This window comes from Bubalus kerabau, chromosome 7 (genome assembly GCF_029407905.1).
Source record: "Bubalus kerabau isolate K-KA32 ecotype Philippines breed swamp buffalo chromosome 7, PCC_UOA_SB_1v2, whole genome shotgun sequence".
NCBI lineage: Eukaryota > Metazoa > Chordata > Mammalia > Artiodactyla > Bovidae > Bubalus > Bubalus kerabau.
This window is the reverse complement of record NC_073630.1, coordinates 71162933-71179181: the sequence shown is the minus strand read 5'-3', so window position 1 is coordinate 71179181 and position 16249 is coordinate 71162933. Positions and strand designations below refer to the sequence as shown.

The window sequence follows — 16249 nt, the reverse complement described above, 5'->3', positions numbered from 1 at the left end:
CCTTCCTTTGTGTGTACAGAGCACTGGCAGCCTGAGCCTTGAGCTCCAGGCATATCTCTACCTACAGGTTCCTCCAGGTTGACCTGGTTGGTGCCTCCCTTCCCCACCCCAGCTCTTCCAGCTCCTTGGCTTCCACCCCACTCCACTGCTCCCTGGGATTCCACCCCTGGAGAGAATCATTTTCTTGTTCAGGGAAGGGATAGTCCACGTAGTTGACAGGGCTGTTGACTCCCAGCTTGGTGAATAGATGCTGTTGATGACGGAGCTGCCTGTTTCAGAGCCCTTACTGTGTTCCTTTATCCAGTCTACTCAGGCAAAGTGGAACAACTCACGTTGAACCCAGATCAATCACTGTGAAGGTTAGCTGCCTTAGTTGGAGTAACTGGAGTCTGCTAGAAAGGAGTGCAATTGGTCCATGGTCCCTGGCAGTTCTAAAATTATCCTGTCCCAGGAGATTATGCCATGAGATGAGCTATGTTGAAAAGAACCCCAGAGGAGAGAGGCATAGCAGTTTTCACCTACAAGCATGCCTCCACCCAGACTTGCCTTTGCATCTCTGCTCTGGCTCAGCCAGTCCTTCTTGAATTGGATTATAACTATTAACTTTCCCACTAAGTCTGACTGTTCAGAGCTCAGATGACCACAGCTGCATGGTCTAGATGTAGAAAATGATATTTTTTTTTGTTTAGGTGAAACAAGGCTGGAATTTCCCAAACAAATTGTTATTAGGGAAACAGAGCAAAAGCAAATAATAAAAGGGCACAGAAGCCTCTTATGTTTTTTGTTTTGTTATATTCTTCTCTTTCTTTTTAGTTTTAGTTTTAAACTTTTAATCCAAGTTACATTTTTCCCTCTCCAGAAATAAACACTTGTGATTCCCTGAGCTGGTTATTTTGGTATTTATTCCTTGTAGGCGATACTTGAAGTTGCACTTTTCAGTCTGAAGGTTTATCTGTTCGCTTCCCGCTGTGGAAGATGATGACTTGGTTCTTTTTCCCTCTGACCCCCCATCTAACCACAGCTTCCTTATTTTCCTATCCTTGCAATACTTAAACAGTAATTAGATCAATATTCATAGCCAAGCCAAGTACAACTTCTTTTCTTCAGAGTCAGTAATTGCTTTGTTTGTTCATTGACTTAGCTTTTTATATACTCATCATTAATTTTACCCAAAACTTTTGAATAGTTTTCACGTTCTTCCCTTGGATGCATCAGGTATTCAGTCAATTGCATTTTCCGCAAAGAAGGTGTCCCTGAGCCTCCTGGCTTGCTCTAGTCTGGACTGGCTGCTTCTACATATGGGCACAGATGTCACCCTGAGGACCTCTGTCATCATCCTGGGAATCCCCATCATTTCTCTCCTGTATCAGTTCTCCTGTTACCCGTGGCACATGCCTTTCTCATCTTTGCAGACTCCTTTGTTTTGGTGTAGTCCATCCTCAATAAGTTTCCTGGTGAAGGCTGCATAGGATGTGTATTTTTTTCTATTTAGTTTATTGATTTGTGTTTTGTCTATTCATTTAATAGCAAGTGCTGAAAATATGTTTACCACTGTAAATTGATAGTTTATCTGGCTGCAGACTTATAGGATGGAAGATTTGAAGGCATTGTCTCATCATCGCCTTCTGGATTGTGGTGTTGCTGTTGAGAAATTCAGATTCCTTAATTGTTAAGGAATCTTAACAATTAACAATTGTAAAATTGTTCTGATTTCCTAATTTTGTCTGCAACCTTTCTACACACCTGCTGTTTATGGAAGGAAGTTTATAGAATTACTTTCTGGAAGTTGATAGAATTTTCTCTTGGCCTCATAATCCTGAAATTTTCATGTGTGCTATGATATGGGTCTGTTTTCATCCACTGTTCTGGGTTCTTCCAGTCCAGAAATCTGTGTCTTTCTGTTTGGGAGCTTTTCTTGAGTTATCTTATTGGTTATTACTTTTTCTCTATGATGTCACTTTCAGAAAATTATTGTTGAGATACTAGATATTTTGGGCTGGATACTAGATATTTTCTTACCTTTTCTTTACTCTTATCTGTCTTTTTATTTCTTGTTTCTCTTTTGGGGGAGATTTTTCTCAATATTATCATGAACCCTTCCACTGAGTTTTTCATGAGTGTAATCAATCATATTTTAAATATTTAAAATTAAAACCTTTTTGTTCCCTGAATATATATACATATGTACTTGTGTGTGGCTTTTGTATTTCTTTCTTTCTTGATTTTGTTTCATGGTTTCAGTGTCTTATGTTTCTGAGGAGTTTGTTTTTTTTTTTTTTAAAGCTTTTTCCTTCCTCCACAGACTGTTTCCCCAGGTTGCTATTGTCTGTTTGTTTAGGTCTTTACCTTTTGTTTTAGACACTTTCCTTGCATTTCTGATATCCTACATTGTCTACTCATATCTAAATGGGGGATTAAAAAGCTAAAGATGTAGTGGGTTTGTTGACTGGGAAATTCACTATTGGGTGATTTGGGGAGACTCTGATGTTAGTACCTCTTGGGCTGGTGAGGGTGCTCAGAAAAAGCTCTTGCAGTCTTTTTCCTGCCTGATGGGAAGAGCTTGGCTGTCAGGGATCTGGGAGCTAGGTGGAGAAGAGGCTGATTGTCTCAGCATCTGCATGTTCCTGTAAGCCCTCCATGGTATTAAAACACCTGAGCTGTGGCTGACATACTCCAATACAGAGACCTTCTGTTTTCTGCAGTTACATGTTCATGTAACTCCTCTGGGGGAAGAGGCAGGGAAGAAACTCCAGGTGTTTTTTTGCTGGGGTGGAGAAGGGGCAATCATTTAACTGCTCACACTGGCTGAGACCTGGGAGACCTAATTGCTTCCTTAGGAGGCTTTCAATTTTCATTTTCGATCACTCCTCCCCCTATAGAGGGTGCCATTGTCTTGACTTATTTAGATTGCAAGGAGATCAAACCAGCCAATCCTAAAGGAAATCAACTCTGAATATTCACTGGAAGGACTGATGCTGAAGCTCCAATACTTTGGCCACCTGATCCGAAGAGCCAACTCATTGGAAAAGACCCTGATGCTGGGAAAGATTGAGGGCAGGAGGAGAAGGGGACGACAGAGGATGGGATCGTTAGATGGAATCACCGACTCAGTGGACATGAGTTTGAGCAAACTCTGGGAGATAATAAAGGACAGGGAAGCTTGGCATGCTGCAGTCCATGGGGTCGCAAAGAGTTGGACACTGAGAGACTGAACAACAACAATTTAGCATTTTGAGATTCCATGGTATAAATCAGGGTGGATCTTGGCTTCCCTTCACCCCACCAAAGTATTTTTACTGTTGTCTCCTTTCTCATTCTCTCCATCCTTGTGGGTTTGTCCCTCAGTTTTCATTTTATTGGACTCTCAGGCGGGAGAGAAAGCAGAAGGTTTGTTTACTCTGCTCTTAGTGCCTGAAGTGTAGCCTTCTTAATCATCCCTGCAAAGGGACTAGTGTGGTTTAGCCACAGCAGTGTGCTGCCATTTTTCCTACCTTTACCCAGATTAAGCATTTTCTTTTATTTTTAATTTATCTTTTTTACTTTTTGGGTGTACCATATGGCATGTGGGATCCTAGTTGCCTGGCCAGGGATCAAACCTGGGCCCCCTGCACTGGAAGCACGGAGTCCTAACCACTGGACCACCAGGGAAGTCCCAGTAAACATTTTCTAACCAGCCTGCGTGTATTTTCTCACCCAGCCCAGTTTAGGCCCCTCATTCCTTCTTATACCACTCTAAGGATCTGCTACCAGTTGATTCCAGGAGTCATAGGAAGCAAAACCCCTCTCCAGCCCTAGCTTGAGTAGAGTATAGCTTACTGTTCATAGAGCCCTGGTTCCTGCTTCTCAAATTGGCTTTGTCTAGGAGGACTCATTATGTCCCCTTGTCCTCTGAGTGTTACACCTTTCAGTGAAACTCAGCCTCTATAAGTCTAATGTTTTAAGCTGAAAGATGGGCCTGGTGTCATTGGTGATCATGTGGTCTCCAGTGGAAATTATCATATGTCCTTCTGGAGGCATTTATCACATAGTTGCCTGACCAGCAGCAACATCCTCTCTTCCCGTTTCAGAGCTCACCACGCCTTTTCTTGAAATGGGCACCAAGTTCCTGTTTCTGGCTTGGATGAGCAGGGATGACGGACTTACCCTGCTCCTCACAGATGATCACAGCTTTCCCAACCCTGTTTAACCAGCTGAGACATTCTTCAGGCTCCCTTAATGCAGTGTGATCGTACAGCTTTCTATCTCAGTAGCTTGACAATACCAACATGATTTTCTGGTTACGCATAGAGGAGTGACGCAAGAGTTAGCTTCCACTGAAGTAGGAAGCGTGTTGATCACACACCACCTTATCTGTGTAGAAAAGGCAAAGCTCTATGCTCTCATGATGGTAGCTGTGCATTGGGAATCCAGAAAAACCAGTGCTGCCAGTTTTTACAGTGGAGCAGATACAGCAGTCATTCTGAAGGATGATAGCAGAGGATAGGATGGTTAGGAAACACTCAGTTGGAACTCACTAGGTACCATTGTGAACAAAAGCTTGGCCAAGGGGAATACCTTCGGTGCTCATTCTTCCCTCTGTATTTCCACAGAGGTCCTTCCCTTTTTCTAAACAGAACCTTTGAAGACATTGCAACATCTTTTTCCAAGCAGCGTACCTTTTCTTTAATGTGCTGAGTAATTCATATAAGTTCTTCTTTTTGTCTTCTTAGCCGAAATGTGAACTCTCCCAGGTTAAGAGCGCATGTCTAATGAATACTAGATCATTGTATCACATGAATTTTCCAGATAATTGTCAACACTTGACAGTTATACACACACACACACACACACACACACACACACACACACACATTGTTATAATTATCCAAGTTGTATCCAATAGTCTATATTCACTAAATTCTTTTTTAATCTATTATATTTTTATTTTTTTAAACTTTTTATTTTGTATCAGAGTATAGCTGATTAACAAACAATAGTGTATATTCACTAATTTCTTGATTGTACTTTCACTTCTCTTTGGCTAAATAGACTGAAGCCATACAGTATTCAATTTAAGTATTCCCAAGTATATTATTTAGAAATAACCCTGATTGAAAACATTGAGAGGACAACATTAATTTTACTTATTATTAGTTGTTTTTCACCCATATATTTCTTAGCATAGTGTCGTGATTGTCTTGATTTTTATAGCTAAGGGGAGTAGCTTTGGAAGAGGAAGGGAAGTGTGTGCAAATTAGGTTTCAAATCCTCTAGGTTTTACGTTTCTAAAAGAGGAAGATTTCTCTGGATTTCAGCAATATTTCATATATTTTTCCTTTGGTAACTACAGGCTATTTATTTTTTTAGGTTGAGAGCTTTGGAAATGCTTAGCTACAGAGTATCAAAATGAAAAACTTTACATCGTCATATACTACATGAAAGGCTTATACATTATAAATGCATTATAATGCATACATTATATATACACATTGTATAATGCAATACATTATTAAGTAGAACTCTCTGTCAAATATCTTACTTCCTTTACCTTAAGTTTTTGCAAAATTCTAGCCTGATTTAATAGGGAAAACTTGTAATGTCTCTTCTCTTTATCCTGAATAGAGTTCTAATAGTGTTCTTCTGTTAGCTATTTCTTTGGAAACTGTCATGTCCTCAAGTATCCCCTATATTAAGTTTCAGCCACCCACTTGTGAGATTTCCACATGATATTTCTTCTTTATTGACTATGCCAAAGCCTTTGACTGTGTGGATCACAATAAACTGTGGAAAATTCTGAAAGAGATGGGAATACCAGACACCTGACCTGCCTCTGAGAAATTTGTATGCAGGTCAGGAAGCAACAGTTAGAACTGGACATGGAACAACAGACTGGTTCCAAATAGGAAAAGGAGTACGTTCAAGGCTGTATATTGTCACCCTGCGTATTTAACTTCTATGCAGAGTACATCATGAGAAACGCTGGGCTGGAAGAAGCACAAGCTGGAATCAAGATTGCCGGGAGAAATATCAATAACGTCAGAATGCAGATGACACCATCCTTATGGCAGAAAGTGAAGACGAACTAAAAGCGTCTTGATGAAAGTGAAAGGAGAGTGAAAAGTTGCTTAAAGCTCAACATTCAGAAAACGAAGATCATGGCATCTGGTCCCATCCCCTTCATGGGGAATAGATGGGGAAACAGTGGAACAGTTCAGACTTTATTTTTGGGTCCAAAATCACTGCAGATGGTGATTGCAGCCATGAAATTAAAAGACGCTTACTCCTTGGAAGGAAAGTTATGACCAATCTAGATAGCATATTGAAAAGCAGAGACATTACTTTGCCAACAAAGGTCCATCTAGTCAAGGCTATGGTTTTTCTGGTAGTCATGTATGGATGTGAGAGTTGGACCGTGAAGAAAGCTGAGCACCAAAGAATTGATGCTTTTGAACTGTGGTGTTGGAGGAGACTCTTGGGAGTCCCTTGGACTGCAAGGAGATCCAACCAGTCCATTCTAAAGGAGATCAGTCCTGGGTGTTCTTTGGAAGGACTGATGCTAAAGCTGAAACTCCAATACTTTGGCCACCTCATGCGAAGAATTGACTCATTGAAAAGACTCTGATGCTGGGAGGGATTGGGGGCAGGAGAAAAGGGACGACAGAGGATGAGATGGTGGATGGCGTCACCGATTTGATGGACCTGAGTTTGGGTGAACTCCGGGAGTCGACTGAGCGACTGAACTGAACCCCAAAGTTAAATTGTGTGTTTTTTTCCTTCATAGTAGTGATTTCAGTGTTTATTATTCTGCAAATAATTTAAGCATGCAGTAGAGTTAGTTTTGGAGAAGGCAGTGGCACCCCACTCCAGCACTTCTGCCTGGAAAATCCCATGGATGGAGGAGCCTGGTGGGCCGCAGTCCATGGGGTCACTGTCCGTGGGGTCACTAAGAGTCGGACACGACTGGGCGAGTTCACTTTCACTTTTCACTTTCATGCATTGGAGAAGGAAATGGCAACCCACTCCAGTAGTCGGACACGACTGGGCGAGTTCACTTTCACTTTTCACTTTCATGCATTGGAGAAGGAAATGGCAACCCACTCCAGTGGTCTTGCCTGGAGAATCCCAGGGTCTGGGGAGCCTCGTGGGCTGCTGTCTCTGGGGTCGCACAGAGTTGGACACGACTGAAGCGACTTAGCAGCAGCAGCAGCAGAGTTAGTTTTTACCATTGGGATTGTTTTTGTTTCATAGAAGGCAGTTGGCTTTCTATTTTATTTTCCTGCCTTGAGTAATAAAAATGCTTGATCCTTTAAGCATGCAGAGAAAAAGAAAACAATTTAACTGAGTTTTGAGTGCTGTTAGATATGTAAGTTTTAGGTATGGGTGCTTTTTACTTTTTTTAAATGATATTCAGCTTATTTGTCACAAATTTAAGCCAGTTACAGAAGCAGTGCATTAAAGAATTCTTGTTCATAGAGTCTGGAATCACAGCTGAAGGTTTTTGAGGCTCAGCTGGTGACACATCCTGCTTTCCTCCCCCAGACCAAGGATGGAACTCTGCCTGCCACTAGCGTTCCCCAGCTCCCAGTGTGCTTTCTGGACTCTCCCTGCCATCATTAAAAAGAAGTCATTTTCTAGAACTTTATATAGTCATTGTTAAAAAATTGTGAACAATACTGAAGCTTGCAAAAAAGAGATTTAAAATAACCCCCAAACTGTTCCAGAGGGAATCTTGGTAAACTCCCCTCTCCATCATCTTTATCATCATTTGACTTTCTACAAATCTTTAACAACTTTATAGAAAATAATTAACCAAAGGAGCATTGTGTGCAACCATTTATGTAACTCTAAATTCCATAATCTTTACATGTATAACACATATATAGATACATAAACACACACACACACATATGTGTGTGTGTGTGTGTGTGTGTATATATATATATATATATATATACACACTTTATGAGATTATACTTAGACATGCTGTTCTTTGGGTAACCGTTTTCAAAATAGGCATCTTCTTATAGGAATAATTATCATTTTTAATAGCCTTTTGACAGTCTGTCTTGTTAATATGCAATGATATTTTTGAACCACTCCCCAATTGTTGGACATATTTTTTGTTTGTCTTTAAGTAAATAGTGTTGCTTTATCTTTTTCCCGTTTGGGAATTGTTTTCTCAGGAAATATTTTTCAAAATACCACTCTGGGATTAAAGGATTTCTAGTTTCCATTAATCATTGTCAGCAGGTACATAATAATAGTTTGTAAAAGCTCACTGGCTATATGAAGTTTCCATTACTTCTTTTTTGACCTTTTGGATCCATGGTATCTCTTTTGGGTGAAGATATAAGGTTTATCTAGAGTTCTTGAGGCCACGCCATGTACCCAGTTGTAGGTCAGATAGTAAAGCTGGAGTAGCCTGACAGGTTTATTTGCAGAGAGACTGTGTTCTTGTTGATAAATGTCTACAGCCTCTTTATTTTGTTGCATGTCTGATAGGAAAAGTTTCCAGGGATCAGTAACAAGATGTGGAGGAGTTGTAATGAGATCTGTGAAACTAAATTTGTCTTTAGTTATCTGGTCTAGGGTTCATGGAAGTGGGGAAGGCATTATATGTTCAGTAGGGAATTCCGACTTTCCCAACCATTTCCCCATTACTGGACTGCATGAGGAAGTAGGAGGGGCAGGGCAACCAGTAACAGGAGAGAATTTTGTAGTAATGCAGTTTCTTGATAAAGAACTGGAGCAAAGTGAATTCCTATTCAGATCCCTACCCCCACTCCCCCCAGTCTCTCAGTCTGATGTGTAAAGCCTAGGCTAGATTTCTAAGATAGCCATTATGTGGTATTGTGTTCCCAAGCCTCAGGTTTTCCATCTATTAAACAAAGCTTTATGACACCTAATTAACAGTCCACTTCAGAAAGATTCATGGCCTAATGCTTGTAAAAGACTTTGAGCTTTTCCCAGAGTGTTTTATATACATTCACGAGTAATGAGATGGCCTGCTCTATTTAGCAAAGGACATCTAAATTATGGGTTTCCCAGGTGGCACTAGTGATAAAGAACCTCCCTGCTAATGCAGAAGATGTAAGAGATGTGGGTTCGATCCCTGGGTTGGAAAGATTCCCCTGGGGGAGGGGATGGCAACCTACTCCAGTATTTGTGCCTATAGAATCCCATGGACAAAAAAAAAAAAAAAAAAAAAGAATCCCATGGACAGAGGAGCCTGGCAGGCTACAGTCCATAGGTCGCAAAGGGTCAGAGATGACCGAAGCAACTTAACACATGTATATTATACCCATTTTACAGATGAAAAAAGTGAGCCTCATAGAGGACAATGCCTTGTTGAGAATCAGACGATAAATTTAATGTGGTGTCTGTGGAATTTTTCTTGGTCTTTGTGGAAGAACTGACTCATTTGAAAAGACCCTGATGCTAGGAAAGACTGAAGCTGGGAAGAAAGGGGGACGACAGAGGATGAGATGGTTCGATGGCATCACGACTCAATGGACATGAATCTGAGTAAACTCCGGGAGTTGGTGATTGACAGGGAGGCCTGGCGTGCTGCAGTCCATGGGGTCGCAAGGAGTCGGACACGACTGAGCGAGAACTGAACTGAACTTGTGGAATGAGTGGAATCTAAAACAAATTCTGCAGAAGTTTATGTGTTGGGAAAGTGGATTTTACAGTTTTTAAGCAGATATAACCTTTTGCTGGGATAGGCTACTCCTTTGTGAGGAGGAATCATGTTTGACAAATTCCCTAGAGTTCTTGAGGAACATTGCATAGTTATGGAAGCTAGGGATAAGCTGTGAAAAGACTCCATACAAAGGCCATTAAATAAATTTAGTCAGAGGGAGGCTGGGAGAAATATTTTTAAAAGTCAGGAATAGGGAGGGGACTGGAAGACAGAACAGAGGTTAAGCATAGATGGACATGTCTGAGATTACAAATGTGAGTAAGTTAGTTTATTTATTACTATTTCTAAAGTAAAACATGTAGAAGAGGGAGAACACAGTGTAAACTCCCAAGTTTATGGTCAACCTGAACCTTTTGGGACATAAGAAGCCAAATTGCTGGTCTCAAGTTCATGCAAAATGTCAGGGAAGTAGTAAAGAAAGCATTTAGGTAAAATGAATCCATCTGTACATACAAATGGATGTTCTAGTTTACTCAAGAATGAGATTCAGGTATTACTGTCAATTCTTAACTGAAGACATTGATTCACTGTAGGATTTGGAACAAAAAAGCTAGCTACATCTTAGCTGTTGTTACACATAATTCAGAAATGCTACCTTACCAGTTTTCATGATCCTTAAGCATGTAAGATTGTTTCATCAATGTACCTTAAAAACATAATGGACTTAGAAAAAAGCAAATATATTCATCGGCAGCATAGAGGATTGAGTACATAATTCTGTCCAGTTCTTTGGTCTAGAAAGATAAATGCTGAGGAGACATGTGGACATGGTGTACCTTAAGCCATGGCAACCCAAGCTCTGTTGTACAGGAAGAGCTTTCATTTGCACCTTCTTTATTTCCAAATAATGCTCCAGTGGCCCCCTTGTAGTTAACTGAGCAGGTAGGATGTGCCAGACTCCATGCTCAGTTCTTTACATTGGATTATCTCATTTAACCCTCCCAACAATCCCTATAAAGTACGCAAGATAATTTTGGGCATTTTTATAGATGAAGAGCCTGAAGGAGACTCGGGGAAATTTGGTTACGTGGTAGAGCCAGAGTTCAGAACAATACAGTCTGACTCCAGTGTACTCTGCAAGCTCTTCTGAGCTACACATACTGAGCTACCTGCTTGCCCACTCTCTCTGTTATTTTCCTTCCTGGTCAACAGAGTTGGACAACCTGGAAGAAAACATAGAGGTCTGCTTCAAACAAAACTAAAGGCAACCAGTTCCCCTGGGTATCATTCCAAGCCCCTTCGCGCTATAGGTCCTAAGATGTCTTCACAGCAGCACTGATGAATAAAAATATTTTGTGAGGGACTTCCCTGGTGGTCCAGTGGCTAGGACTCCATGCTCCCAATGCAAGGGGCCTGGGTTTGATACCTGGTCAGGGAACTAGATCCCACATGCCACAGCTAAAGATCCTGCATGCTCAACTAAGACCCATGCAGCCAAATAAATAAATACATATTTTTAAAAAAGAAATATTCTGTGTGCCAGACATGTAATTTAGAAGTTTCTAGTTGCCACATTAAAAAAAAGCAAAACACAACAAGTGAAATTAATTTTAATAGCATATTTTGGGTAACTCAGTACATAAAAAATATTTTACCATATAATCATATAAAAGTTATTAATGTGATGCTAGAAACAACTCAGGAGCTTACTATGAACAATACAGCATAATACAATGCAGTGCAATTCAATAGAATATCTTATGCAGTACAGTGGATAAAGTAAAATGTAATCCTATCAAACAAAGTTAGGAAACATATTTTACACCACTTCAGTTTTAAATTTTAAATTAAAATTAATTAAAGTGAAATTTAAAAATTAGTCCTCAGTTGTAATAGCCACATATCAAATGCTTAATTGCTGTTTGTGGTGAGTGTCTACCATATTAAATGGAGCAGCCCCATAGCAAAAGTTACTCTCTGTCTCCAAAAGCCTGGAGACTCCAGATTCTCTATCCCTCCTATTCCTTGACCCCTTCCAGCCCCCATGTCCTCTTCCCTGCCTATACCCAGGGCTACCATGTACTGTTGTGCAGGTTATTCACAGCAAAACTCTGGGATGTCATTCAGGTGGACGATGTGGTAGATGTGTTTACTGTGAGGATGGAAGTGAAGTGTCTAAATGAAGAGACATAATTTCCTAATTCATGCAAAGGCATTTTTTGGGGAGAGGGCAGTGGTTGCAGTCCTTGTATACCTTCCTAGCATTCCAGCAGTGGGGCCTGACATTTTTCTCTTGTATGCTCAGGACTTTTCCAGTGTTCACAGCCTATGGCTAAAAGTAAGGAAACAGCTTCAGTCACCCTCTCCTCTCCCCAAAATAATGTTACAAAGCCATAGTCATTTTTCATGGTAGTTTACCTTGGAGCCATGTGTCTCACTCACTCATCACTCTATCCTCAGTGGCTGGCACATAGTATATAGGTTCTGAACACATTCTCTGATTTGAATTATCATCTCAGAGTTCATTCAGGGCCCCTGTATTATAGCCTGAGTTGCCCTTAATGAATCTTGACCTGAGGTTGATTTATCCAAGTTTGCTGACCTGGCTCTCTCTCTCACCAAATCACAACTAATCCTTCATGTGGTGCCCTTGTTCTGAATAATAATGGTTATGATTTTTATTATTACTGATAACAGCTACCATTTATTGATCTGTGTTCATCAAGCATTATGCATAGCAGTTTATGTGCATTATTTCATTTAATCTTTCCAAACATCTCTAGAAGGTAGGTACTGTTTTATAAGCAGGAAACTGAGGCACTGAGAAATTAAGTAATTTACTTGAGGTCACACAGGTGGCTCAGTGGTAAATAATTCGCCTGCAATGCAGAAGACACAGGAGATGTAGATTCAATCCCTGGGTTGAAGATCCTCTGGAGGAGGAAATGGCAACCCTCTCCACTATTCTTGCCTGAAAAATCTCATGGACAGAGGGAGCCTGGTGGGATACAGTCATGGGGCCCCAAAGAGTCAGACACGGCCGAGCGGCTGAACATATATACATACACAGCTAGTCAGTGTCAAAGCTGAAATTTAAAACCAGTTCTGTCTGACTTCAGAGTCCTTCTAATGGTTTAAGTGACAAAACTGGGCTTCTCTTTTGGTATCTGGGGCCTGACTGACAAGTCACTACACTGTCTTTGCCCAGACTTCCTTCCTTTGGGGAACTTTGTATTCACAGTCCATGTAGTTTGGGTGGGGTTGACACCAATGCCAAGGATGGTCATGTGACTCAGCTTTGGCCAATCTGAGAAGTTCCTCCTTACCTGGACAGGTGATTGGTCAGATGTGAGCACGTGGCCTAGACTCACTCACTCAGGCTCTTTTTCTGGTTCAGTTTAAGAGAGGAGGCATTTTTTTCCCCTCTGGGATTTTTAGGCTGCTGAAGTAATGTAACCTAGAACTTCTGGTGGCCGTCTTTCTACTACATGGAGGCAGCTGTTTGGAGGAGGAGGGAATGAATGAGGCTGACACGCAGAGAGAAGTACCAAGTGGTGGTGAGAGCACAGATTGCAGTATTTGAACCCCAACATTCAAATGTGCCTGAAGAATCCAGGACTTCTTGGTTATGTGAGCTAATACATTCCTTTTTGCTGTTGTTGTGTGTCCAAAGCTAGTTGTTTGGAATTGAAAATGCTAACTAATAGACAGACTTTTCAGAAGATATTTTTGTCGTGCATTTCCTGTTGCCATTCTCTGTCTGACAGCTGGATGAATTCACTACTTCTTGGGCCTGGGTGCCTTCTGTGGTCTGCTCTATGCTTGGAGGTCTTTGATCCCTGTAGACCCTGTACATGTTCAGCTTGTTTCTTCCCTTTTCAGTTTGTGAGCCCTGCCCCCACGAAGGGAGATTCCACACCCAGCCCCTCCCTGGTACTCCCCCCAATCCACTACCCCTGTGGCACAGCCCACACATGGAGATGTCAATTGTGCCATGAGTGGAACATTAGGGAAATCGGATCCTTTGTAGACATTAGAACAGTTACTCATCAACCTACGTTTGAGTGTTGATCAAAGATTGTTGAATGCTTAACTCATCTGGCCCCTGACACTCTCTGGGATCTCAGCCAGTTTAGGCCAGAGCATTGCCTCTTATCCCTAGTTTCCTTGGCTCCCAGCCTTTCTGATTAGCTGCCTTCTTATGTATTCTCAACTCCCCTGTGATTCTGAGCTTCCAGCCTTCTACTGGCTTCCTGCCCACATCTTTCCGGTGGCCCTCTGAGGGCATTGTTCCATTGTGAATCAGCATTCCCACAGCCCAGCCACACAGAGTGAGAACACTCCCTTCTCTGCAGCTCGCTCTTCTGTAGCCTTCTCCTGGCTTCCCTTTGTTCCTTCCAGGACATGCAAAAGCTTTTCTCCTTTAGCATTCAAGCCATTCAAGCAAATACCCTTCTGGTTTCTCCTTTTGTCACTGACCTCATGGTCATGCTGCTTGTTAGACTCACCTGGTTCATGGTTTTCTCTCCCAACTCTGCCGTCTCTGCATTCATCTGTACAACTAGCTTTATATATCTGTGATAAGTTGTCCAGTTGTCTTGAGGTACTTAAAGGGAGTAGCTAATTGTGACCAGAGTGGTATATCAGGGACACTCCATAAAAGAGATTACCTGTGATTAGGACCTTAACAAATGGGCCGGATTTCAACAGGTGCTCTTCTAGGCAGAGAGAACTCAAACAAAGGCATGTGGAAAGGAAGACATCTATGTCCTTGAGCTCTTGGAAACAGATGGTAGGATGGGAAGAGGGAACCCAGGTAGAATTTGATATGATGGTATGTAGTTAAGATTAAGGAATAACCCAAAAGAGGATCCAGTGTGGAGAATGCAAGCGACGGACCAGCCTTTATTATTAAAGGGAGAAGTACTTTGAAGTTTTCAGGCATAGGTTGATAGTACAGATTATAAGATAAAAACCTGTTAGGTTGATTATAAAAGGAGAAGAGTTGTAATTAAAGCAGTTGAAGGAAGTTCATAGTAAGACTAAGGATGTAGAGAGGGTGGGTGGTAGAAGAAAAGGTGGGAGAATCTGTGGAGCAAACTGGTTGCGAGGGTGCTGGGAGCAGGCAGAGAAACCAGCAGGACATCTGCTTCTTAGGAGATGGGAGAGATCGAGGTCCTGCTTGGTGATGGGTGATTTAGAGGTACAGGATTTGGTGTGAGACAACCGTGTACTAGATGTGAGTCAAAGTACAATCGGCCTTTTAATTATCTTATGTATTAAGAGTAAGATGTGTATATCATGATGGTAGAAACAACTTAAATTATGTAAGCTTGGGAATTCCTTGGCAATCTAGTGGTTAGGACTCCATACTTTCACTGCTGGGACCTGGGTTCAGTCCCTGCTCAGGGAACTAAAATCCTGCAAGCCACACGGCATGGCCGAAAAAAAAAAAAAAATTGTGTTAAGATGTTTCTCAAACTGTTCTGTAGAATACTACAACTCTGGGAGATGTTAATCAGGTTCAAGAGAAACAGAATGAGTTCTATGATCAAATAAGATTGGAAAGTATTCTATATGATTCACAGAGCCTATTCATGTCTTAAGAGGTTCTGTGAAATGCACACAGGGAACCATTTAGACATTGATTAACCCTGATTTCCCTAATAAATTTGTCCATTTCAGCAAGGATGTGGTCAACACACTGTAATAGTATGAACTGGCCACTGTGCTGGCCACTGGTCAGTAAGAGAATAAAATCAGCCCATGTGCCTGCCCTTGTGAGAGTGTGGCCTGGTATTATCTGACAAGTTCGTAGTGTTCTGAAACAGTTTGGGAAGCTTTGAGTTAAGGTGTGTAGACATTTTTGTTTGTGCTCTGGAGTAGAGTGGAGTGATTTTTAAAACAATACATATTTATTTATTGGGTTGTGTCAGGTCTTGGTTGTGGCACTCAGAATCCACAGTCCTCCTTGTGGCATGTGGGACTTGCGGAATCTTTAGGTGCAGCATTTGAATGTTGTTAGCTGCAGGGGGTGGGATCTAGTTGCCTAACCAGGGTTTGGGGCTTGGAGTCGTGGCCACTGGCCCACCAGGGAAGCCCCTGAGCAGCGTGCTTGCCTCCCGTCCAGTCTCTCTGCCTCTGTGTCTCTATGTTACACCCGTATCTCTACTTTTCCATACTGTTTCCTGCCCCTTCTGCCTCGGGGATGGACAGAGCTGATGACAAGCTAACTTTCAGTTCTGGGACTTTGGTGACTTGCCCAGGGTGACCCAGCTAGTTAGTGGTAGAGCCAGAACCCAGCTCTTCAGGCTCTAGGTCCTATGCAGATTCCATTCTTGGTGAGAAGGGACAATATGGAATGCCTAAATATTGAAAAAAAATTAGATAGACTCAACAGGTTGAGTGAGATGAGATACCATGGATTATGCCAGTTTAATCAATATCAGGGCTGATTTAGATATCACCAGCACCACCACCATCGTCATCACTCATGTTGAGTAATTACTATGATCCATGTCCTGTGCTAAGCACTTTACATATATTTAATTTTTACAACAACTCTGTGAAGTAGTAATTATTACCCCATTTTATAGATGAGGAGGCAAGCTCAGAGAAGTCAGTGAT

General features: G+C 41.5%; 1 protein-coding gene and 1 non-coding gene across 4 annotated transcripts in view; one reads left to right on the top strand and one right to left on the bottom strand.

Annotated features, from left to right (window-relative positions):
* Positions 1-16249, top strand: part of TEC (tec protein tyrosine kinase) — a 167924-nt gene that overhangs the window by 1876 nt on the left and 149799 nt on the right. The gene's annotated exons all lie outside the window — the stretch shown is intronic.
* TRNAW-CCA (transfer RNA tryptophan (anticodon CCA)) lies at positions 3576-3648 on the bottom strand. Its single transcript has one exon. It is a non-coding gene; the product is annotated as a tRNA-Trp (tRNA).